The sequence below is a fragment of the Alexandromys fortis genome, unplaced genomic scaffold (genome assembly GCF_014885135.2).
Source record: "Alexandromys fortis isolate MF-2015 unplaced genomic scaffold, M_Fortis_MF-2015_v1.1 scaffold_138, whole genome shotgun sequence".
Lineage (NCBI taxonomy): Eukaryota > Metazoa > Chordata > Mammalia > Rodentia > Cricetidae > Alexandromys > Alexandromys fortis.
In genome coordinates this window covers 2788651-2812941 of record NW_026068034.1, presented here as the reverse complement: position 1 = coordinate 2812941, position 24291 = coordinate 2788651, and the positions used below count along the sequence as shown (strand labels likewise).

The window sequence follows — 24291 nt, the reverse complement described above, 5'->3', positions numbered from 1 at the left end:
GTGTGATCTATAAGTGATGTCATCTCCTTCTTCTCCAAGTGGTTTGGGGTCTTGATATTCATCACATCCACAGAAAGCAAAGCAGACTGGCTAGAGTTGGAGAAGAGAAGCCTGCTGGGCAGAGCCTGGGAATTTTTCTGTTATTAACCAGTGGGTACACCAACACTGCCCTCGTATGCCCTGCTGGAACTCACTGCTGGCCGTGTGGACAAGGAGCACTCTGAGGCTAGGTCCCATGGGACCTTCCCTCTTCCTGCAGCACCTTCTCTGTTTCTAGTCTGACCCCTTGAACAAAAGGGGCGGCAGGGAGAACCAACTGGGACACAATGTGTCCTGGTGTCCTTGTTTCATGTCTGTCATCATAATGATTACCCTGAGGAGAGAGAAGGGGTTCTTTGGCTTACAGTTCCTGGTTACTGTTCATCATTTTGGGAAAGGCAAGGCAAGAACTCAACAAGCGAGTCACATCCCTCTGTGGACAAGAGCAGAGCGAGTGAGTGTGGAGGGTGCTGCCCGCTTGCTCATGCTCACTGTTTCTTCACTCTTGGATATTTCAAGATTCAGCCCATCGTACCACCCACATACAAGGTGGTTCTTCCTACCTCTATCAATCAACACCCCTCACATGCCCATGGGCCAACCTATGTTGAGATACATTGCTGATTGGGAGAGGCCGCAGTCTGCCAGAAGCCTGGCAGTTTTTTTCTCTATGGAACTCCCTGCCTCCCCAGCAAGACTTCCTGCTCTCTACCTGCCCTTATCTGGAGAATGCCCCTGGGTCTGGAAGACTGACCTTATTTGAAAGCTATCCCCAAACCAGACAGCTGTCTCTGAAACCCGATGTTTGACTTATCTTTAGCTAGAAAAGATCCCTGCTGGAAGGCTCCCTTGATGCCGGTACTAGTACTAGGAGACTTATGAGAGGAGAGTGCCTCTCAATGCCAATTACTTGACACCCTGCCACCGTCCCCAGCCTTTATATTTCCCTTTATTCCGGGAATAAAGTGGAGTTGTAGCACTTAACCATCTCCCCCAGAGCTGTCCCCACCAACTCACAAGCCGTGGGCTCTGCCCAGTTATCTCAGCTCCCTCCTGCCTTCCAAAGTACAGAGAGCAAACACTATCCTGGTCTAGATGATTCCTCAATGTAGGCTCTCTTTCCAGGTGGTTGTAGGTTATGTCAAACTGGTGGTTAAAACCTAACAACACACTGAACAGCTTGAAAGGCTTGGGTCTCACAAATGTAGAAAAGAACAAAGGATTCATTTCCATTACCAACTTGTGATGTGAAAAGGCAAAAGGGCCATTCTGGCCCAACAGGGTTTACCCAGAGCACTTCTGGGCAGACCTGAGGATTTGGACTCATAGTTCCCATGAGTGTTGTTTCTGGGATCTGTTGGAAGAGGGGAGCTACAGTGCTCAGTGTCTAGCGGTATGGGAAAGAAAGATGCTGCCAGAGGGTCTATGGGTAGATCTCAGGATTGTTTCTGTCTAAAAGTATCAGCTAAATAAACTGTGTGTCCTGTGGTTTGACTGTGATATGTCCCGCACAGCCACAAGTGTTTGGAAATTTGGTGGAGAAAGTTAAGAAAATTTTCAGAGGTAGAACCTTTCTAGAGAGTCCCTTGGGCCAGACCGTGAGGCATTATAATCAGCCCCTAGTTCCTCTCTACTCTCTCCTTTCTGAAGCATGTCTAGCTACCTCATGCTCCTGGTGCCACTCCTTCCTGGCTATGATGGACTGTATCCTCTCAAACTGTAAGCCAAAATAAGTGCTTCCCCCTTTAAGTTAATTCTTGTCAAATATTGGGCTACAGAGGAGAGTAACTAATGCAACATATGCGCAAACTGGGGACTCTAAGGAGAATAGTTTGACACTGAAAATGAGTTGCCATAGCAAAGTTAAGAATAATACACAACTGCTGAAGTCTTCATTAAGAGTCAGAAGGCCCCAGCAGGAAACGATTAACACTATTGGTCTTTTGACTTCTTGTTGTTAGCTTGAACAAGCTGTAGGCAACAGGGGCCCTGCTGGATCCTGTGAGTCAGACCTGCCTACCTGGAAGACTTCAGCACACACACTAAGTAAGGCCTGGCAATGGGGGGCGGGGGTAGGCAGAGCCATCAGGGAAGTCAGCGGTAGAAGCTGTGCGATTCTAGAGAGCATGGAAGTCAGAGACTGCAGAAGCACTTACACAGGAAGCAATTTCTTTCCTTGTCGCTCCACTTGTCACACTTAAGACATGTTTTTATTGCCCAAGACTGTGTAGCATTTTAGTCTTCCTGCATTTGTTGGCCTATGGTTTCTTTCCTGTGCAGGTCATCTAACTGCTTTGCGTGTATGAAGCCCAGCATTTCGTAAACTCTTGTGTCTTGCTAGATCATGGACTACAAAGCCAATTAACATATGCACTCATTTCTGAAGACAGTATTACTACCTATTATTATTCATTAAGCATTTTCCTAAGGCCTAACAGAAGGAAAAAGGTCATTGATACCCACAAGAGAGGTGTGATCATCTCCACTTTGTGGTTTGGCTATCTGGCTCTAGGAACATCAGGTAACTTGAGTAGGGACTCATGGAAAAGCCAAGACTAGAACACAGGTTTAATGTTATTTCAAAGTTCTGTCTGCCCTTACCAAATTCTCCAAACATCACACTCCTGGGATGCACTGGCTTTCTTTATAACTTCCTTAACCTATGGTTAAGTTGGTCTCTTTTAGTCCAGTGAAGTAGGGCCCACTTATGATCCTAGCACTCAGGAAGTGGGTGTGGGAGAAGTGAGAGCTGAAGGCATTAAAGATAAATAAATAGATGAAGAGATGATAGATAGATAGATAGATAGATAGATAGATAGATAGATAGAGAAAATATAGATTATTGATAAATTGATACATAGATAGATAGATAGATAGATAGATAGATAGATAGATGATAGATAGTAGATAAATTTCTTTTGATAGAATTTAAATCTGTGGCAATTTTCCTTGATTACTGTCTTTTCTAGCACCCATGCGCCCATTTCTATGAACTCCCAAATTAACTCCAAACTTTATTCCATCTTTTGGAGGGTTAGTCACTGCAGGCTAAAGATTTTCTATTAATTCCTCACCAATTATACTCCCCCCCCCCCCCCCCAGCAATTCAGCAGGCAAAGACAAGAGGAACCTCTCAATTCAAGGGTGAATCAAGTAAATGAGAGAATCTTTTGCTGAAGGTCCTCGTAGGTGGCCCACATCCTGTGCATGTGGGCAGCACTAACTAAACTCCGCGGGTTATTAGCAAATAGTAGGTTGCTTCTGCTCCGGTATTCTTGTCTCTGCCACAAAAGAAACTTTAACAAAGAAATCATTACTGAAGAATGTTTTTCTCAACTTGATGAAGTCATGTGATTCACTAGGTATGATTTTCTAAGAAAATCAAATCCTCTTCAAAGGGCCAAAATTCAGCATAATTTCGGTAGTTGAAAGAAAGCAGTGTAAGTTAGTTCTGAATGAAATTCAAAGTCAGACGAGACAAAAAAAAAGTCCAAGCCACAGTGGTTGGAGTAGGAAGCAGCATCATTCAAATTGACTACTTACAATGCAGCCTGCTTTTGAATAAAATTATTCTGCATATTTATTAAGAACCTACATCATCTTCTCTTTCTCTCATTGTCTGAGAACTATTGGAATGCTTCCCCAAAAAAATGCTGTTTATATAGTCAAACTTAGCCAGAGTTGGTTAAAATAAAAGTTCATTAATACAAAAATCGAAAGCCGATATGATATCACTTTGAACACAGCTCTGTCTGGCTCGTGATGGGGAAGCATGGACACTTTTCTATTTTGCCTCAGGTCTATCTCGCAAACTCCAGGAAGATTAGTTAAACTCCACCTGTTTGTCGGGGTTTGGCTAATACACCCCATGAAGAACTTCAAGGGCTTATCAGAAAATGTCAGATTATTAAAGGGCATCAGCTATTTCATGTGGCTTCCAGCAGCAGTGACGACTCCCCGTACATTTAATCACTGTATGGCTCTGGATCCACCAGTCAGAAGGGCAGAGCTGTATATCAGGACTGGGATCTGCTGGTTCCAAGGCCCTCCCATTAAGTGTTGGTCATGGTTTCCTCTGGTGGCCACAAGGGTGGTGGGGGTGGGCCAGTGAGGAAGGATGGGTGGTGGGGGAGGGGGAGACTGGAGAGAGATTTTTCACAACATTTTTATCAAGTTTTGATTGTATAAGTAAATCAGTAAACTCTCACCTCTAGCCTTCAGGAAGATTTTGAAAGAGGAAAAAACCAACTCTTGTCTTGGTTGATGGATCTGATATAAGCAGAGAGACAAGATACACAGCACAGCAGGGCTTTCTCTGTGGCTTGCGATCCAGGAAGCCAGAGTTGGTTTCTGCTGCTTCTTCTGCTGATGGTTCCTTTGCTGATTTTAGGAACAACTGTTTCCAGGCTTCCAACACTGACTGAGGGCCAGCAGCCCTCCCAGAACCCTGCACAGTCTTCAGCTCTAGATTGGGACCACTGAGGCACCTGGTCTTGTGGTGTGGGCAACGACAGGGTTGTCGGCCTCTCCCGTCTAAGAAGCCATGGTGGAGCTTCTGCAACAGCCGAGACAGCAGCCACAAAGGTTCTCAACCTCTCTTGTGTTATTGCTACTACTATTTTGAAGTAATCTGGTTTGATGAATTCTACAAATACACACACACACACACATACACACACACACACACACACACACACACACACACACGCTATGATTCTGTTCCTCCAGAAAACTCAGCACATATGGGAAGGAGATGGGCTTGGGTCAGTGACAAAAGCCAGATTCTAAGTCATGTGTTTCCAGTTTCCAAGATTTTCCACCATTTTTGTGCTCCAACTCTGTGTTTATGTTTATACCATGTACATTACACGCATATACATTCTACCTGCACTTACACGAAATTTTATGTACAATTCCTGCATATAGTTATATATTTACACACACATGTACACACCCTTATAGAAAACTTGATTTTGGTTCCTTCGCTTGCAATTGAAAAGGGCCATGTAAAATGGTTCATGTGCAACTCTGTTCTGAGATGTGTTATTTAAGTAGATGCGCCCTTGCTTTGAAGAGTTTGCGGACAGGGTATCAGGAGCATCAAAGCTGGAACATAATACACGACACTGCTGTATGTGAAAGGTAGAAAACTGAGCTAACTCTAACTTAGCAACTTATTCCAGATACTTTCTCATCTCACTTAATTTTCACCGAAAAATGAATATAATTCAGATCAGTAGGCAATGATCATGGCAACAACATGAAGGTGCCACCGAGGGGGCTGGTCCGCAGGCCCATGCATGTGTGATCAGTAATATCATGACAGAATTGGCAGGATTTGGGCCCTGGTTTATAAAAAGAAAGAACTGGGGTCCAGGAGATCCACTAGCTATCATGTCCCCAGTAAGTCCTGGCAGGGATGGGGCTGAAGCCCCCATGTGTTTCCAAAACGTGTATCGTTGCCCGGATTCTTTACCTACCTCTTCTCCATAGAGGCAACCCATCTTACACATGAGCAGCGAAAGTAACTCCCTGACATCCCAGCTGGCAAGTCTTAGAATGAAGGATGATGGTTGTTGTTGGGGTAACTTAGCTACCAACAGCCATTCATCTTTTCACTTTCCAAAACCTTTCTGCTTTGTGTCAGTAAAGGCATCCAAGGAAAGATGAAGGACAGTGGAACGCCTTTTCTCTCGAGCCCAAGGAAAAGTAAACATTTCTCCAGTGCTATCCGTGAGAAGTCACGGCAGTGGCAGGGCAGGATGACATGGCCACCAGGCCTGGGGCAATCCAGCCGGAGCAGATGCCTGCTGTCATTAGGGCAGCACGGGTGAACCCTGCCTGGAGGCCGCCTGCCAGGGGCTGCCTGGTATTGATTATCTCCTTCGTGATCTCCCCTGCTGGGGAGGAGCAAGGAAAGCAGCAGCAAGACCAGGGAGGATGGCAATATCCCCTCCTACTCACAGCAGGCACACAGCCCTGCCAACGATAAATGCCAATGCCAGCTTCCACAGTCGAAATCCTTTCATTGCTGTTTTCTTCTCTGGCACCTGCTTTGCTGTGTTCCTGCTCAAGATGGTGGCAAGAGGTAATACCTTTAAGTACTTGCCTCCTATTACAGTCATAGGCCTGGGCACCCAGGGCCCTGCACCGTAAGAATTCCATCTTTCTTCTGGACTGTGCCCAGAGTATTATTCCAGCACTTGGCATCTCCTTCAAGTTTTGCCTTTACAGAAGATGGGGCTTGGGGCTAATTATTTTTTTGCCTAACAGAAACTGTTGACTGGAACTGGCTTAATTTATTTCCCGTAGGGGTTCTGATCTTTCCAGGAAATAAAGGGAAACCTTGACATTTGTCCCCTTTCATAGGTGAGACACATATTTGTTTCATGGTTCACACAAAGGGATCCTTTGTGGCTCTTTCCTGGTGACATGTTATCAGCTCCGGAAGTGCCTAGGAGCATCAGGAACATATACTGGAGGCCAGCAGTGAAAACCGATTCCGCATAGTGAACTCTCAGACCGGGGGCAGTCAGAAATAAGGTGTGCAAAGCGCTGAGCTCCTGATCAACAGAGAAGGACAAGCAATCAGGAGGAGAGCCACACTGTCAGACTCGCCAGCATGCCTCTGAGTGACAACACTGAGCCCAAGAAAGCAAAAGCTTTGATGAATATTGGGGGGTTCGTTAAGTTAGAATCATCCGGGGGGGGGGCTGTTGAAATGGCTTCACAGGTAAATGTGCTTGCTGCCAAACCAGAGACCTGATTTCAGTCCCCAGAACCACATGGTGGAAGGAGAGAACAGACTTCTCTAGGCTGTTCTGAGCATGTCACCATAGCAGGGCTATCCTTCCCCAAGACGGATAGTCAGATAGACATATAGAGAGATAGACAGATAGACAGATGAGAAAGGGGATTAAAGCATAATCCAGTGGCCTCAACTTTCATTTTCAAGTGGCTTTTGGACAGTAGCTTCTCTTTGTTTTCAAACTGTGTGCTAAAAGAACCCAGAAGGAAATGTAAAGAAATACACAGGACACTCACAAATACAAAGCAGCTGCCAGACTCAACCAGGATCTGGAATTGTGAGCACACCCAGGAAAGAGCTGCACAAACTACACCAAGTCAAAGGTTAAATTCTATCCCCAAACCAAAAGACTTCATTTTATAGACATGTCACAAAAACCATCGAGTAGATTCTGTAGGCTTGCAATCTGCCCAGGTCTTGGAACCAGGGTCTGTACCCTGTCGGGTGAATTCTGAGGGGACCTGAGCTCATCTGTCCCCTTGTGTCTCTGACTCACCTCTTCTGTGCCTCTCACATCTTGCTAAACCTCTCACAGCTGACATCTTTCTAAAAATGACTAAGTAGGATTAGAGTATAGATGGGGTAGAGTCTAGTCCCATTTATAAAGGAGTGGATAGCTGTTGCCACCGTGTTCTTTTCATCTGTTTTGGGAGACAGGGTCTTGTGTGTAAGGCTGGCTGCTCTGTAATTTTCTTTGCAGACCAGGCTGGTCTCTAACTTGCTACCTTTTCACCCGTGCCTCTCAAGTGCTGGGATTGGAGGTGCATCTCACAACTCCTGACCTTCTACTGTGCTTTGCTATGTAACTCGTGGTTCTGGGGTGCTGGGAACCCAGACAGTGAGTGTTTGTGAAGATGTCACTATGGTCTAGTGAAGGATACTGTATTCCCACCAGGCTATGCTCTTATTGTGATTTTAAAATGTATTCTAATGGGAGGATATGGTTTGTGCTTTTTTTCCTGTGCAGTCATTATATTTGTCAAGTTTTAATACAAGTTTTTTTATCTTAAAACATTTGCTTCATTTTTTATTTATGTGTTTGTTTGTATGGGGCATGCTTTTTATGCCTGTGCATATGGATTTCCACAGTATCCAGGAGAGGACATTGAATCTGATGGAGCTAGAGTTACAGGGAATTTTGGGCCACCTGACTCGGGTACTAGGAATCAGACTTGGGTCCTCTGGAAGAGCAGCCAAGGCCCTTAACCACTGAGGCATCTGTCCAGTCCCAAGGTTTTCTATCTTACTATAATGAACTAAGTAACTCCTACCTCAGCGTATGTGCCCAGATATTTTATATATGACATGGCAATCATCTGTTCCTTCAAAATTTAAAAGGGCAAACACATATGCCTTAGCTCTGAGCACTGTTTAGATATGATTCTTGGACCATTTCTTCTGTCATTATTACTCAGTGCAATTTAAGGTTTTACTATTTCCTATCTAATTATAATCATTTTTATATCTTAAACACTCATCAGTTATAAAATGTATTAGCATCAAATTGCTATAATGTATGCTGCACCTTGCTAAATTGCTTGGAAATGGTCTTTTGATTAACAGGCCCCTTCAGCAATAAATATTCATCCCCAATAAATATCTTCTCTGTAAGAGCTGGAATATGGAATTCTCCAGGTGAGGGCCATATCCTCAAAGAATGATGATCTTGAAATCCCAGGAAAGGTTATTATTGCTGCTGAGGATGCCACATACTCTCCTGAAAGCTAACTCTCCGTGGTTTCTAGCTTCCTTTCTTCTGGCTGTTGTTCTCTGGATCCCTACTCATGCAGACGCTCATGTGTGAAGTGGTCTGCCATTTCACAATTCAGCAACCACACTAGACAGAATGTAAGTTCCGAGGGCGCCTTTGGGAGGTAGCAGACGCTGAGTTCTCTGAGGAACAAACAAATTATCTGTGCGTGTCTTCTCCTCTTCTGGCCCTCTGTCTGTGGACTGGACACTCTGTTTGGAAGACTGTTTGCCAGCAGGGATGGAAAGATGAATATGAATAAGCCAATGCTTTCAGAAGGAGTTAGAAGTGACCCAGGAAGCCTGGGGTTGGTAGGGGGTGCAAATAGGAGACAGCTAAGTCATGTGTCAAACACAGACAGGAAGGAAAGACAGCAAGTCGGGTAGGTAACTTCCTAGACTGTGCACTCTTTAGTTCCAGGGTGGAGCAGGCCTTGGACTATGTAGGAGAAAAGAACGAATACCCCACAAAGCAGCTGCACCCCACTTCCTAATCAGCACTCTGAGGAATGCCAGGACTTCCAGTACAGAGAATCCTGACTGCCTTCAGGCCAGGCTCCATGTGGGAAGGGAGCATCTGATGAGGGCACGCCTATCTGGACAGATAACCCTCAGTTCCCTGGTTAGCCTCTCTCATCTCCCCAAACCTTTCTTTGGTGTGTATTCTCTCTCTGCCTCTGAAACAGAAACTGGAAAGGACTCAGGGGAGAAATTGACTCTACTCTTTGTTAATTTCTGAAGAAACATCTTAAGTCTTAGGAACATATGGCCATCTTACGTATACAATAAATGGTTGTTTTGAAAAGTTTAAACAAGCAAACAAAGACCCACTGCATTCCCACCAGTGAAAACTTGGCCAGGCTGAAGTTGCTCCTGTACTTTCTCATTTAAAGCAACCCAAGAGGTTTTATTCCTGTATTTATTTTTGTACTTTGGGGGCAGAATGGGAATGGGAAGACTTGGTTATTATTCATTGCTGAGGAGGGAGTCTGCTCTTCCAGCTGTCCTCTCTCCATGTTAGTCCATGACTTTCTCTATCATATGTCTGTGTCCAGGGTGGGGTCTCTGGTGACAAGCACCACACACATTTCTTTCCCTGAACACAGATCTGTCGCAACATGTGTGGCCTCTTTGAGGGGTTGACAAACACTACACTGTAAGCCAGGGGTTAATTTTGACTTTATGATCAGCATTGAAGAAATACAAAAATGAATGAGTTTCTAGAAAAGAAATTACAACAAATTATGCATTAAGAAAACTAAACATCAAAAATCTAGCAAAATACTTGCTGATTGACAATCTCTGTTCAACAATAGTTTTTCCTTTGATCTTCAACTTTCTTGTATATGATAACAATTTCAGAATATCTTTTCTATAGAATAGAGAGAGAATGCGGTCTTTCCTTTAGCAGAGTTGATAAAATGTGGAATTTCACACAAAGACACACTTTCTAGAATGCTCTTCATAAAAGGAATACCTTGCCAATAAATTTTTCTTTGTATTATTACATATTACAAAAAAACAGGGAGACAGGGAGGCTCCTGGGTTAGTTAGTTTTCTATTGCTGTAACAAAATGCCTGGGATAAGAAACTTCAAAAAGGAAAGTGTTATGACAGTTCCTAGCTTCAGTTCATGGTCACTTAGCATCTTTGTTTCCTCCGGTTAGAAAAAATATCATAGTGGTGGTGTTTGGTAGAGCATAGATTCTCATTTTATGGTGTTCAGGAAGGAGAAGGAGAGGAGGGAGAAGAGGAGGGGGAAGAGAAGGAGAAGGATGAATCACCACCACCATCATCTTGGATCCCCACCCCTATCTTTCAAGGACACACTCCTACTGACCTGCTTCTTCCGATTGAACCCTACCTCCTGAAGTTTCCACCACCACCGCTCCCAATCACACCACCAGCCAAAGACCAAGTCCTTAAAGCATGAGCCTTTGAGGGGAGGTGCATTCCACATCCAAATTAATGTTTTTCAACAGGAGGACCATCCAGTGTTTCTGATACAGCAAAGATCCGATTTTTCTGGGTACAATGTGAGACATCTGTTATGGAAATAATTTCCCACACATTAGTTTCTGGTGCCATCTATTTCCAAGTTGTTTCTTCCCACACTGATAGACTTCCAGTAGCTCTATGCATCACAGGTCATGTCCATGTTAAATTTGACCTTTCACGCTTTATTTAAGGGGGCAGGTTTAAAAGTTAACCCTTCACCAGGATGACTATCCAAATAAGAGTCTGCAAGCTATGGAAACATGTCCTACCATGCCTGCGATGGTTAATATTGTCAAAAGGGTGATATCAAAAGCACCAGGGAATCAAACCTCTGAACATGTCCATAAGGAAGTTTCTAGACTGGACTCAGAGAAGTAGGAAGAACCACCTTGAAAGTGGGAATGATTTAGTCCCAGGCTGCATGGAAAGGGAACTCTATCCAAGCTCCAGTAACCTCTGCTGCCTGCTCACTGACCACAGCTCCAGTGTGACCAGTCACCTCAGGCTCCCACTTCCAGAAGTGATGGGCTGTACTTTTGAACTTCAAGCCAAAATAAGCTCTTTCTTCCTTAAATTGTTTTCATTGGACGTCTTGTCACAGCAACAAGACAAGTGACAAATACAATACCTCATGGAAATCCATCCTCAATGTAGTTTTCTTTTACTCCAATCCCAAACCATTGGCGTTCTTTCATTGCCACTTCATAAGAGGAAGTATGACATTGGGACCTGTCTAAGAAAACTAGACAGTTGTCTTTAACAGCTGCCACTGATATCTGATTTAAGACCATACAGTGTGTTCATCCCCACCTCCCACTTTGTAAGCGAGAGTCCTGAACTTCACAGTGCATTCCTTTTGCTGAGAAGAGCTGAGGTGCAGTGCACCTGCCCAGCTACCTACAGCACTGCTACTCTGCCATCCAGGGGCAAGGCAGGTGAGACTTGCACTCCTGGGCTGTTCTCTGATGTGTAAACCACAGTCACACATCTTCCACCCAAATGCTGGCTCTAAAATATGCCCTGGGTTCCTGACATTCACACAGCGCCTGGCATATGAGTTGACGGGAGTGGGTGAGTTCACTTTTGGAGATCTAGGCTGTAGTAACAATCATATCAAATTACTTCTAGTTTTTCTTCTTATTGTTTAGACTTTTATTTTATTTAGAAAAGAAAAACTTCATGAACTCATATAATTTTTCTATGCTAAGAACGGGAAACATAATAATCAGAGTGATAGGGCTCTCTATAGAAGCAGAAGATGGGATGATAGAAGATTTAACTGACACTGATACAGTACTGATAATAATCTGTCAGTATGATAATTATATCTTATCAATAATAGCTTTTGTGGGTTTTCTTGAGCTAAATATGACAAGTGGATTTATAGGATGCAAGCCTTGGAAAAATATACTAATAAAAAAAAAAGAAAAATTCTCAGACACAGACAGAGGAATTTAGAGCAGAATTTACCACACTATAGCATTGTGAAACTGGAGAGAAATGGCCTAAGGTTATTAGAACACCAACTTTAATACATCCAGTTACTATTAAACAACCACCACCAGATGATAAGCATCCCCAAGGCCACACAGACTGGAATCATGTAGATATGCTAAACTTAAATAGATTAAAAAAAAAGAAGTCGTTTCATATGGTATGAATTCACCCTCTGTAAGACAGATGTTAAATTCATGGTTAACTAGGAACAGAAGTATTCCATAAGATTGGAAGGACTTAGTTACAGCTGTATTGAAATCTGGTCTTCAGTTAGAATGGAGAACCTGGTGGAGAGAGGAAACTAGAATCCTAGAACAATGAGGCAGGGCAAGAGGCCTTGAGACTTCCTAAAACCAAATTATTGGTTAGGGTCAGTATGCTAATTCACAAAGACAGTGTATGTTGAATGATAACACCCTGATTCTACATCATATAGCAGCTTTGAATGCTTGGGACAGGGTTGAAGAATCAGCAAAGAGAACTGAATTCTTTACAAAACTTACACAAAGCCTGAAAGAAGATTTCACTGATTTTTTTTACATAGATTAACATCAGTTGTAAATAGAATGCTATCTGATCCAGATGCTACACAAATATTAATTGAAACTTTGGCATTTGAAAATGTTAATGCAGAATGTAAAAGGGTGATCAGGCCTTTAAGGGCAAAATCAGCTTCCACAGAAGAATGTGCTGAAATAGAGTCAATATTGGCTCCTATACTTCTAATTATGATACTTGGATAGGAGAACTGCTCTCTAAAAATATGAAAATAAATGTTAGGTGTTTTAATTGTAGTAGAAACGATCATCTGAAAAGGGAGTGTAGGCAAGATGCTACTAGAAACTATGTTTATTCTAGAAATAATTCAAGCAGAAGGCCCAGCTTTCTGGAGTATGCAGAAGGAGTGGCAAAGGTCAGCATGGACTAATGTATGTTGATCAAAAATGGATAGGCAGGGTAACCTTTTGCCATCAGGAAGCACCCTGCAGACCCCAATATCAAATGTAGTTTGATCATTCCCTGCCAGCATTGGGGAAAATCCTCCACAACAATTAAATGATGTCACACCCATTTTTAAAAACCATACAGCTCGGGATGCCAGAACTGCTTTAGAAAATAAAAGAAAAATCTCAGGAGAAACTATAAAGCAAATATCTTGGCAAATGTCCATAAATGATCGAAGACCAAAGTTAAAAATTCAAATAAACGGCATAGAAATTGAGGGTTTGGTATACATAGGTGCAGATGTAACCATAATTGCACCAAAATTTTGGCACCTGGGTTGGCCTCTTCAGGAAGTAAATGTTCAGCTTTTAGGAATTGGCAATTTATCTCAAGTAAAACAAAGTGTAAGATAGGTTGAATGTACAGGACCAGAAAGACAGAGAGGAAAAATAAAGCCGTATGTGGCTGATACAGCAGAGAATTTATGGGGATATGATTTACTACAGCAATGGAATAGTCAGATTAACATCCCCCCAATCTCAAAAACAAACTGTAAAAAAAGGAATGCTTCTGAGAGAAATATCAAAAGATACTATCAAGGACAGTCACATTCCATTCAAACTGTACACAAGCAGGCCACCACAGCTGTTAGTACCTTTGAAGTAATGTTGGTACTTCAAATATATGATTGACAAACCTGTTTGGGTGGAACAATTGTCTTTGACATCAGAAAAATTACAGGCCTTAGAACAGCTGGTACAGGAGGGGTTAGTTAAATCCTCAATATATTGAAGAATCAACCAGCCCTTGGAATTCTCCTGTATTTGTTGTTAAAAAGAATTTGGGAAAATGGAGAATGGTAACAGATCTATGAGCTATTGATAAGGTGATTCAGCCAATTGGCTCTCTACAGTGTGGAATTCCTTTGCCTTTTCTAATACCTAAAGGATGACCTCTTACAGTGATTGATTTAAAAGATTGTTCTTTCACTACACCTTTACAAGAAAAATTTGCCCTCATGATGCCTACTTATAATAATTCTTAGCCCATTAAAAAATATCAATGAAATATTTTCTCACAAGGGATGTTAAACAGCCCCACCCTGTGCCAATATTTTGTTAGACAACTGTTGAAAATAATTCATATACAATTTTCTCAATCTATAATTTACCATTATATGGATGATATTTTACTACTGATTCAAATGTATATAATTTAGAGAAAATGTTTGAAGAAGTAAAGAAAACTTTTCCTTGCTGGGGATTATAAATTACTTCTGAAAAAAATACAAAGAGAAGACTCTATTAATCACTTAGCGGAGGGTGTGTGGAGGGAATGGGGGAGAGGAGGGAGTAGGAACTTGGATTGGTAATTTTTTTTTAAACTAATAAGTAAAAAAAATACTTAGGATTTAAATGAGGCTCACAAAAAAACCAACTCCAAAAGGTATGAATTGGGAGAGAGTAATTGTGGGCTCTTAATGACTTTCAAAGATTGTTGGGGGACACCACTCATCACAGCCCACTATTGGAGTGACAAATCAAGAACTGAGCAATTTGTTTCAAATCTTGGAAGGTGACAAGGGAATAATAGCCCAGGCTGAAGCAGAGAGAGAATTGTCTTTGGTGAAAAAGAAGTTACAGGATAAACATGTGGACCGTTTGCATCCAGAACTTGATTGTATTCTGGTTATTTCACCCTCTACACATATTTTCCTACAAGAATTTTAATTCAGAGGAAAGATATTATTTTAGAGTGGATTTTTTAACCATATAAACAGAGTAAAAAAAGTAAAGACATATGAATAAAACATTTTTGAGTTGATTCTAAAATGAAAATTAAGACTTCGTCAATTGACAGGAATGGACCCAGCAGAAATTATAGTGCCTTTTACTAATGCTGAAATTACTGCATTGTGTGCAGAAAATATAGATTGGCAAAGAGGTTGCAATAATTTTTGGGGGAGAGTTAAGTAACAATTACCCCAAAAGCAAGAAATTTCAGTTTATAAAAAATAAAACTAATTGGATTTACCTCATATAATAAAAGGTACCCCAATTTCTAGACCCCCAATATCCTATATTGATGTAAACAAATCGGGAAAGGCAGGTTATAAGTCAGGAAAAATAAGTAAAGTGGCTCAAAGCCCATATAATTTAATTCATAAATCAGAATTATATGCTATTTTCATGGTATTATTAGTATCATTACTGACCCTCAATATGCAGAAGGTTGTCTTACATATTGAAAATGCTGAACTTACTCCTGATAAGTCAAGATGAACTTAATTATTTATACAATTGCCGGAAATATGAATAAGAATCATCCCATATATATAACACATATCAGATTCCACATGGATTGGCAAGGCCCTCTAGCACAAGGCAATGATGAAATTGATCAGTTATTAGTAGGAAATGTGCCACAGGCCTCAGAATTTCCTAAAAAAAAAAATCATGTCAATAGCAAGGGTTTACAAAAGAAATTTTTATCATTTAGCAACAAGCCAAGGAAATAACAAGAAAAAGTCTCATTTGTTCCTTGTACAGCCAAACTCCACTACCTACAGGAAGGAACCCAAAGGGCACTCAAACATATCCGTGTGGCTCTAAATTTCAGCTTTGCACAAATGTGCCTGATCATCTTAGTGTGAGAAAGTCTGGGATGCATAGTTTCCAGCTTTCTTGTCTCTAGAATAGAGGGGAAGGCACACCAGGAGAAGTCGGAGCGATGCCAGCATTATGGATTGCCCTCTGTCTACCAGAAGTGTGGACTTTCACTGACTCTTGCTACGTAAGCCCCCTTTCAGATCAGCTCCTGTGCCAGTAAGATGCTCCAGGCCACACATAAAAGGAACAGCTTCCCTGTGCCCAGCATTTACGGATTTATCTCCACAGTTGTCCAGCATGGTCATGGAGTCCCCCAGCCACCCCATCTATGGCTCAGCCCATCTGCTTTTAATGTAATTCATTCCTCTTGGCCCTTCTCCCACGTAGCATATGCCGGTTTGGGCCTGATGGAACTTTCACAGATGGCATGGATACCCCTAGGACTGTCCCTTCATCCAAGATGCCCTAAACATAGGCATCATGCTCCCTTTCTATCCAGTTTATCTCGGCTTTGGGGTAAGACTTAATTACAACCAAATTCTGATGGTGAAAGGAATTTAGTTTGGACCAACACCACGCTGGGGAAACAGCCTTATTTTGGAATAACTTCATAAAATTTGATTCTTCTAGAAAGAATCTAGTATGAATAATCAATAATTTGTTTTTCTTTCTTTAAATGTGTGTACGTGCATATGAGAGGAGAGGGAGTGGCCAGGAGATCACGTGAGGTGGCCTTCCTCAGGCTGCATCTACTTCTGAGTCAGTGTCTCTCACTGGCCTGGATTTCTCCAAGTAGGGTAGGCTAGCTGGCTGAAAAGTTCCAGAGCCCTCTCAGCTAGACCTTCCCATCACTTTTCTAAAAATGTAGGTTCCGGGGGCCACATTCAGGTCCTCCTGCTTGGAGGACAAGCACTCTCCAGTCCCCAAACTCTGATCTTTTTGAAGGCACATTCAGAGAGATCCTATCAGTAAATCCCACTGAGAGAATCTTGCTTTTCCTCAACAAACTTGCATCTTGGCTGTAAGGTATTATGGTGAGGTCACGACCCCATTAATTTTCATAAATGAAATTTCAATTCAGTTTATTATATTACACTAAATGATGTCAGACCTATATTAAATGGGCCCTTGGAAACAATCGTCCTTCCGTCATGGAGAAATTGAAAGCTGTGTGCTCATGCCTGAGCACAAACGGTGCATTTTGTCTTCATTGATTTGTAAAAAAATGATGCATAAATCACCTTTTATCCTAACTGTGGCTCCATTCAGGCACGCCATTTAAGTTCCTCTCCGTTCATTCATTCATGGAGTTAATACAAGGAGGTATGAAAGACATTCATCTCTGCCCCGAAATCAGTTTAGCAAAGGTCCCTGTGTGTAGAGGTGCTATTTTATTTCCTTCCACACAGTTATTAAGTGAAACTCATTATGCTAATCAGCAGGTGACCCAGGTGGCTGTGGCTAGGTCTGCCTGCTGCGGCCTCCAACACTCTTGCTGTTAGCCGACTTACCCCGCCCACAGCTCTCTGCACCCGATGCTTGGCAGTGTCCGTGAGTGGGATCCACCTGAGAAGCTGTAGTCGTACCCTTGTTGGGGAAGGGCACCCCCTTCAGCATAGGGTTCCTTTTACTCTGTCAGGCAGAGCAAGGAGACTGGGTGCCCAGTTTACTACTGTGTTTCTCCCACTTGATTGTCCTTGGGTGTGTGGGGGGGGATTAAAGCAGCATGAAGCTTGGAAATTCTAAAAGCATCAATTGTCCATATCAAAAATGAAAGGTGGCACTTGGACATTGGTCATTTATCTGTTTGCTTACTGTAGATGCTATGAGCTTAAATAGACTCTCTCTAGCTCTCTCAACAAACACACACACACACAGAGAGAGAGAGAGAGAGAGAGAGAGAGAGAGAGAGAGAGAGAGAGAGAGAGAGAGAGAGAGAGAGAGAGAGAACCTGCAAAATGGCAGGATATAGTGCACAGGGCTCTGGGGCAAATAATTCTGAGACTTTATACCATCACCTACCTTAGAACTGGGTTCCTGGGTGACAGTAGAGACCACTGTCTCTGCAGCCTCTTGACAGAAAACAGTCCGTTGCCAGCTTCCGGCCAGTGTTTACAGATGGCCCAACATTACTTATCTCCCTGTTACTGCAGGATTTCAGTTTAGTTAACATTTAAACTTCTGTTTTTATTTCATATGAAAAAAAAGCATAAAATACTAGCCTCTTCATGGTTCTCACATATGTCACTTGAGGCCAGTGTACCATGGTCCACACAGCTTATCTGTCTAGCACAGCAGGGTAACATATGCCTTTTATTTATTTATTTATTTATTTTTTATTTTTTTTAACATATGCCTTTTAAAATGAATGGTGCAACCATCTAGACAGAGGAATGAAAAATAACATAGCAAGTAGGTGTCACCTAACTTGAGATGGGAAATGATGTTGATCCTTTGAGACCTCTACCTGCCTCCTGGTTCCATCCCTTCTCACCCAGAGTTAAGCACTGTCATTCAGCCACTCCTTTTCTAGCTATTCCCATCTGCTCCATCCACTTGCAGACAAACTCAGTCAAATCTGCATGGGTCTCCACATCTTCCTGCACCCCAGTGGAGTCTGGCTTCCACTTAGGTTTGCCTGACTCTGGGGAATGGAGGAAGGCGTGTGGTGCCAATCCATCACAACACCTGTCTTGCCCCTTTCTCACCCCCTTCCCCACTCGGTCACCCTCTGTGCTGCAGGAAAGCAAAATGTCCTATCTCCAACCAATTCCTACTGGTTCTGTCTACGCCCTGGATGGTATGAGCTTCTGCAGCCTGGGAGTTCTGTTTCCTATCTCATTGGAAAAGGAAACCTATCTTCCAGTATGTCAGGCTCTTGGATGTTGCTAGTCTGTGTTAAGAAGTTCCATGAATATTTTGTCTTTTCATCGGGAAACGTATTTGTTTTGATAAGCATACAGCGACAGCAATGGCTGATTGTCAGCTGATGGTTGATTGTCACTGTTGGGACTGGGAGTCAACTAAGAGACATGCACAACTGTGTGTGAATCTGCGTGGGTCTCCCCAGAAAGGATAATCTGAGGGTAGAAGACCCTTGCTTAGAGGGGGCCACACCTCCAGGTGACCCAGAAACAAGAGAGATCTGAGAAAAAGGTAATCCTGCTTGTCTGACTCTACATTTCCTTAAAAAATCTTTTAAAGTGTGTGTGTGTGTGTGTGTGTGTGTGTGTGTGTGTGTGTGTATAGGTCATCAGGTTTTGTAGCTGTTGACTCTACCCACTGAGCCATCACACCAGCCCTGGATTGTTTTTCAGGTAGGCCCCAGGTATTCGGTTTAAGTTAGCAGGCTTGTGTAACAAGTGCTCCTACCCTCTGAGCCATCTCACCAGCCCTAGCTTTGCCTCTTCCTGGAACTGCTGAGGCGTCTAGCCACCAGGCTCTCAGGGAGCAGACGGTCGCTGTTGAGCTAGCCAGCCCTCTCTTGGAAGCCAGTCCACTGACTCTCCCTTTCCAGTCCACGGTCATCCTATCAGTTCTGTTCCTCTAGAGAACCCCGACCGATACAAACACTGACTTAACTAGTATTAATAAGCCAGTACTAGACACTCGTGGACACGTGGTACATGCTTCCCTCATGCTTTGTGCACACAACACTGTCCGCGGTTTAAACCTCCAGGAATAAAACTAAGTCAGGATTTGAGAGCTTGATTTGCTGCACATTTCCAGACTGCCTTCCGGAAAGCCATGTTGTACAGCAGTGTCTGCCCAGCAAAACAGCTGCCATCTTCACGGGGACAGCTGTGTTGACTCGTGGCAGGGTGCCCCACACCTGGGCCTGTGGAGCATGGTAATTCTCTCACAAATGGAGGAGGTGACAAGTGTCCAAAAAGCCACACTTGAGTATTTACCCTTTCCTCTAGTCAGTTGGATGCAATTCTGCTCTAATTGCTCATGATCTCAGGGTCTCGGGGAAACCGAAGGGACTCTGCCTACGTGGTGAAGGGAACCTGTTGCTCATACTGGCTGAAGGCTCTCCAGTATAACCGCTTTGAGGTCACACACACTCGCATGCTCTTTAGGTGAACCTGATAAATTCATTGGTTCCCTGGAGGGAACTTTGGTGAAATTGAACTTTGATTTGCCACTGGGACTTTAGAAGGAGAGGGTAGATGTTGTTAATGTCTTTCCGAGAGAGTAAATTCTAACAATCTGCTACCATCATTTGAGGGTTAACATGGATATGTTTGGGGTTATATGTTCTGTCAATCATCCTTAAAGCCTCCCCTCTTAGGTTCTACAACTTTGCTAGACTGATTGGTGGCATGCCAAGCTCCCTTGCCATGGTCTATGTAGTATGATTCATAGAAGATATAATGGCTGTTGGACTCCATAAAACTCATACACATATGTGTAGTATTCTACACAACCCTTTGCATTCTAGGTAATGTTTTAGCTTGAATTTTTTTATGCAGAGAAGCATTAAAGAAATTGCGTGTTAAAGAAACCAATGACAGTGGCTTGCCAGGTCCCCAGCCTGAGGTATATTCAAAATCGGTTGTGCCCTGCCTCTCAGGAGCCCTTACCATTGTGCAGTCGGGTTGCCTCCTGTCTTAGCAAGCTCTTTGAACATGTCCTCATTGCAAATGTGATTTTCTCATCTTCCTGTGAGTGGTTCCTCCTCCCTCGCATGCTTTTATCCTATTTATCCAGCTCTTTTATCTGATCAAAGGGTGAGATAAGGTTAACCTCTGCCCTGATTTCCTGGTCTCATTCTGAAGCCTTGGTGGCTGCTTAGAAACCAGGACGAAAGGCTCTTGGGAGGGGGTTTCCATAATTCACCACGCCAGAGAAGAGCCCAGGGAGCTCATTAAGGTGTAGAAACCTGCCTTCCCATTAGAGAATCAGATCAGTAAGTAGAAGGGTGGTGGTGTGTTAACTCCCTTTCTCCCTGTGTGACACAATTGCTGTCAAAAGGAAGTAAGGAAGGGAGGGAGGGAGGGAGGGAGGGAGGGAGGGAGGGAGGGAGGGAGGGAGGGAGGGAGGGAGGGGCGAAGGAACGAAGGAAGGAAGAAGGAAGGAAGGGTGGGTTTATCTGGTTCATGGTATGAGAGAGCAGTTCATCATGGGAGGAAATCAAGATGGCAGGAGTTGAGGCAGCTGGTCACACTGCGGCTACAGGCAGCTGGTCACACCATGGTTGCGGGCAGCTGGTCACACGGTGGCTGCAGGCAGCTGGTCACACCATGGTTGTGGGCAGCTGGTCACACCGTGGCTGCAGGCAGCTGGTCACACTGAAGCTGTAGGCAAGAAGCAGGAAAGTGAATCTGACTCTTGCTTTTCCTTCTTCTTTCTCCCCAGACCCCCAGCCTATGGAATGCTGCTGCCCACACTTATCATGGGTCTTCCCACTTCAGTGAACCAAATCTAGACACTTCCTCACCCACATACCCAGAGGCTTTTCCCCCAGGAAGTTCTAAATTCTGTCAAGTTGATGACCAGCACCATAGTATATTAGTTACTTAACATTGCTGTAGACATAAGACCTGCTAGAAACAGCTTAAGAGAGGAATTACTGGTTTGGGTTTATGGTTTTAGGGGACTTTAGTCCCTCATGGTGAGAAGGTGTGGCAGGGAAGCTCAGATCATGGCAGTAGGAACATGTGGTAGAGGCTACTCGGCTCAGAAAATAGAGAATGTCACAGAAATAAGGGTCTCGTGAAACTTTGATGGCCCAACCTAGTGACCTGCTTCCCTTAACCAGACACCATTTCTGAGGTGTTCCAGTCTCACTAAATAAGATCAGCAGGATAGAGCATCTGGAACGCCTGTAAGGGGCATTTCAGCCTCATGCCGCAATTGTCAGACCTGGGAATCGAGCTCAAACATCTCCAGGTGACTTGACCACAGGCAGCCTTGCAGGACACTTGAAGAGCGTGGCCTTCAGAAAGTTCTTTGCTTCTCCTGCTGTTTGGGCATGCCAGAGTTTCCAGTTTCCAAATCTCTAATGCAGGAATGGTCAACTTTCCCTCTTTCGTATGTTAAAGGTCTACCTGTTAATTTACAAAAGCAATTTCAACCTGCATAAAAGAAAATTAACAAATACTGATTGATGTGGGAGTCCCCTCTGTATGCTATTTATTTGTTACATTAGTTAAGAAAGAAGCTGCTTCGGCTTACAGCAAGCCAGATATAGCCAGACTGGAAGAGATATATAGAGAGAGTAGGCGGAGTCAGAGAGTCGCCATGTTGCTGACTTGCCGGCATGGGTAAGTCACAGCCTCGTGGCCATACACAGATTAATAGAAATGGGTTAACTTAAGATGTAAGAGCTAGCTAGAAAGACGCCTAAGCTTTTGGCCAAACAGTATTGTAATTATATAGCTTTTGTGTGATTATTTGGGTCTGAGCAGCCGGAAAATGAATGAGCAGTCTCTGTCTACAACTGATCATGGCATTCAGCTCTCTGTCCCCGAGACAACATGCCTGAGAACAGCAGGTCATAGGGGCAAACTGCTGGTTCAGAGTCTAAGAGGTTTCAGTTCATGGCTGCCTGGCTCATTGCTGGTCAGCCTATGCTGAGGATGGACATCAGGACTGAAGAGGAAAGAAAGCCACCTGCCTCATGGCTGCCAGGAAACAGTGAGAGGGAAAGAAATAAGAGGCACCCTTCAAAACCGTGAGCAGGTAAGACGGCTCATCAGGTGGAAGGGGCTTGTTGCCAATCCTGATGACCTGAGCCCAGGATTCGGGGCTCACCCAGTAGAAGGAGAGAACTGATCTGTCTATGTTAGCTTCATTGGTCATCTTGACACAGGTGAGCCTCTCGACACACTCTGCCTAGCACAGCAGCCAACACGGAGTGGTGAAACCTCATCTAGCCAGGGCACCCCTCTTCCTACATCTTACAATAAAAACCAGAGTCCCTGCTGCGACTTCATGTTTTCGCCCCACCCGCTGGTTTTTGTCTACACAGCACTAAACTTCCATGGTCTTTCCAAAGACTGGTCACACTGTGCTCTTACACATTCTGTTCCTTTTGTCTAAATGAGTGTTTTTCAAATAGGGATTTTCATGAATAGCTCCTTTGCTACTTTAAACATTTTAATCCAAATATTTGGCAGTGGTTGGTACATGACGGGAAATTGTTTAATATTTGTCAGGTTTCTCAATACCAATGTTCTCTGCCCTTCTGTGGGAAAGGATAGATTCGCTCGCTGAGGACAGCCCCTTCTGTCTATTTCTCTCCTAGGTAACGATTGTGGCGCATGGTAGGAAAGTTTAAAACTGACTCCTGAGAAAACACCTTCTCTCTCGCTCAGAGACCCACGTCTGAAGTGTGAGCCCTGGTTTTCTCTCTTATGCTGGCTGTTCTCTGACAGCTGTCTCTGGTGTGACTACCCTCTTCTCCACTTCCCGTCACATTCCTATGTCACCAGCGCCAGCCCTGAGTTACATTTCTACAGTCCACTGCTGACTGCTTCCTGACAGCGTGTTGAGTTTCGAGGGCAGAGAGTCGTGCAGCTGGGGCAAACTTACTATCTAAATGTCTTTCCTCATCCAGGTTTTGTAATCTCAGCACTTAAGTAGCTGAGGCAGGAGGATTATGAGTTTGAGGCAAGCCTGGGCTGCACAGCAAGAATCTGTTAACGAAAATGTTGCTCCCAACCAGGACAAATACCACATGAAATGTGCCATGTGTTCCTGACGGACTACAAGAAAGGACCGAGTGGAAGAATATCGCAGACGTGGTCAGAAAGTGAAGCCTTTTCTAACACAAGCACACTGTTGGAAGACGGGCCTGCACCCGTAGCCTAGATCCCAGAGCTTTAATTGGGACATGCACCCCGAGCCCTCTCAGGGACACAGGGCTGAGGCTATCTCCATGCTGTGACATAACAGTACCCCTTAATTTATAGTCCTAACTAGCACATGGCAACTCCATGCTTCGTCATACATGCTATGTTGAACTAAATCACGTGTTGTGAAATTCCCCACCAGCCACCTGAGAACTTATGAGTCTGATATTTCCTTTGTTCTTTGTATTTCCTTGTGTGGGGGAAGGTTCTATGGAGACTGTTCTCTGAAGAGGCTCCTCTGCCCCTGCCACCTTGGCTAGGGTGTCTGTCTGTCTGTCTGTCTCTCTGACTGGCTGGCTGGCTGTCTCTCCCTCCCTCTTATTCTCACCTCAGTAAAGCTCCTGGACAGGTTCTAGAGCAGTGGTTCTCAACCTTCCTCATGTTGAGCCACTTTAATACACTTTAATATGCATGTTGTGATGACCCCAACCATAAAATTATTTTTGTTGCCAGGTCATAACTGTAACTTTGCTACTGTTGTGAGTCATAACGTAAATATCTGTGTTTTCTGATACAACTCCACCAAAGGGTCATTATGATGTGGGAGTGATTTCTTATTAACAAAGAAACTGCCTAGGCCCATTTGATAGGCCAACCCTTAGGTAGGCGGAGAAAACAGAAGAGAATGCTGGGAGAAAGAAGCTGAGTCAGTGAGTCGCCATGATTCTCCCATTCCAGACAGGTGGCTTCTCTGGTAAGCCACCTCGTGGGCTACACAGATTAATAGAAATGGGTTAGATTAATATGTAAGAGCTAGCCAGTAAGAGGCTACAGATTATGAGCCAGG

General features: G+C 43.6%; 2 long non-coding RNA genes across 3 annotated transcripts in view; one reads left to right on the top strand and one right to left on the bottom strand.

Moving 5' to 3' along the window:
* Positions 1-6328: 6328 nt before the first annotated feature.
* LOC126515371 (uncharacterized) lies at positions 6329-17774 on the bottom strand. Its single transcript, XR_007595829.1, has 3 exons — positions 17668-17774; positions 10437-10641; positions 6329-6602 (listed from the first exon to the last, which is right to left on the bottom strand). It is a non-coding gene; the product is annotated as an uncharacterized lncRNA (long non-coding RNA).
* A 4168-nt stretch (positions 17775-21942) lies between these two features.
* Positions 21943-24291, top strand: part of LOC126515372 (uncharacterized) — a 32111-nt gene continuing 29762 nt past the window's right edge. The window contains exon 1 of one of the 2 annotated variants that reach the window (XR_007595831.1): positions 21943-22332. This is a non-coding gene — a long non-coding RNA (uncharacterized lncRNA). The remainder of the gene's footprint in view (positions 22333-24291) is intronic. The other variant, XR_007595830.1, reaches the window with a different exon arrangement.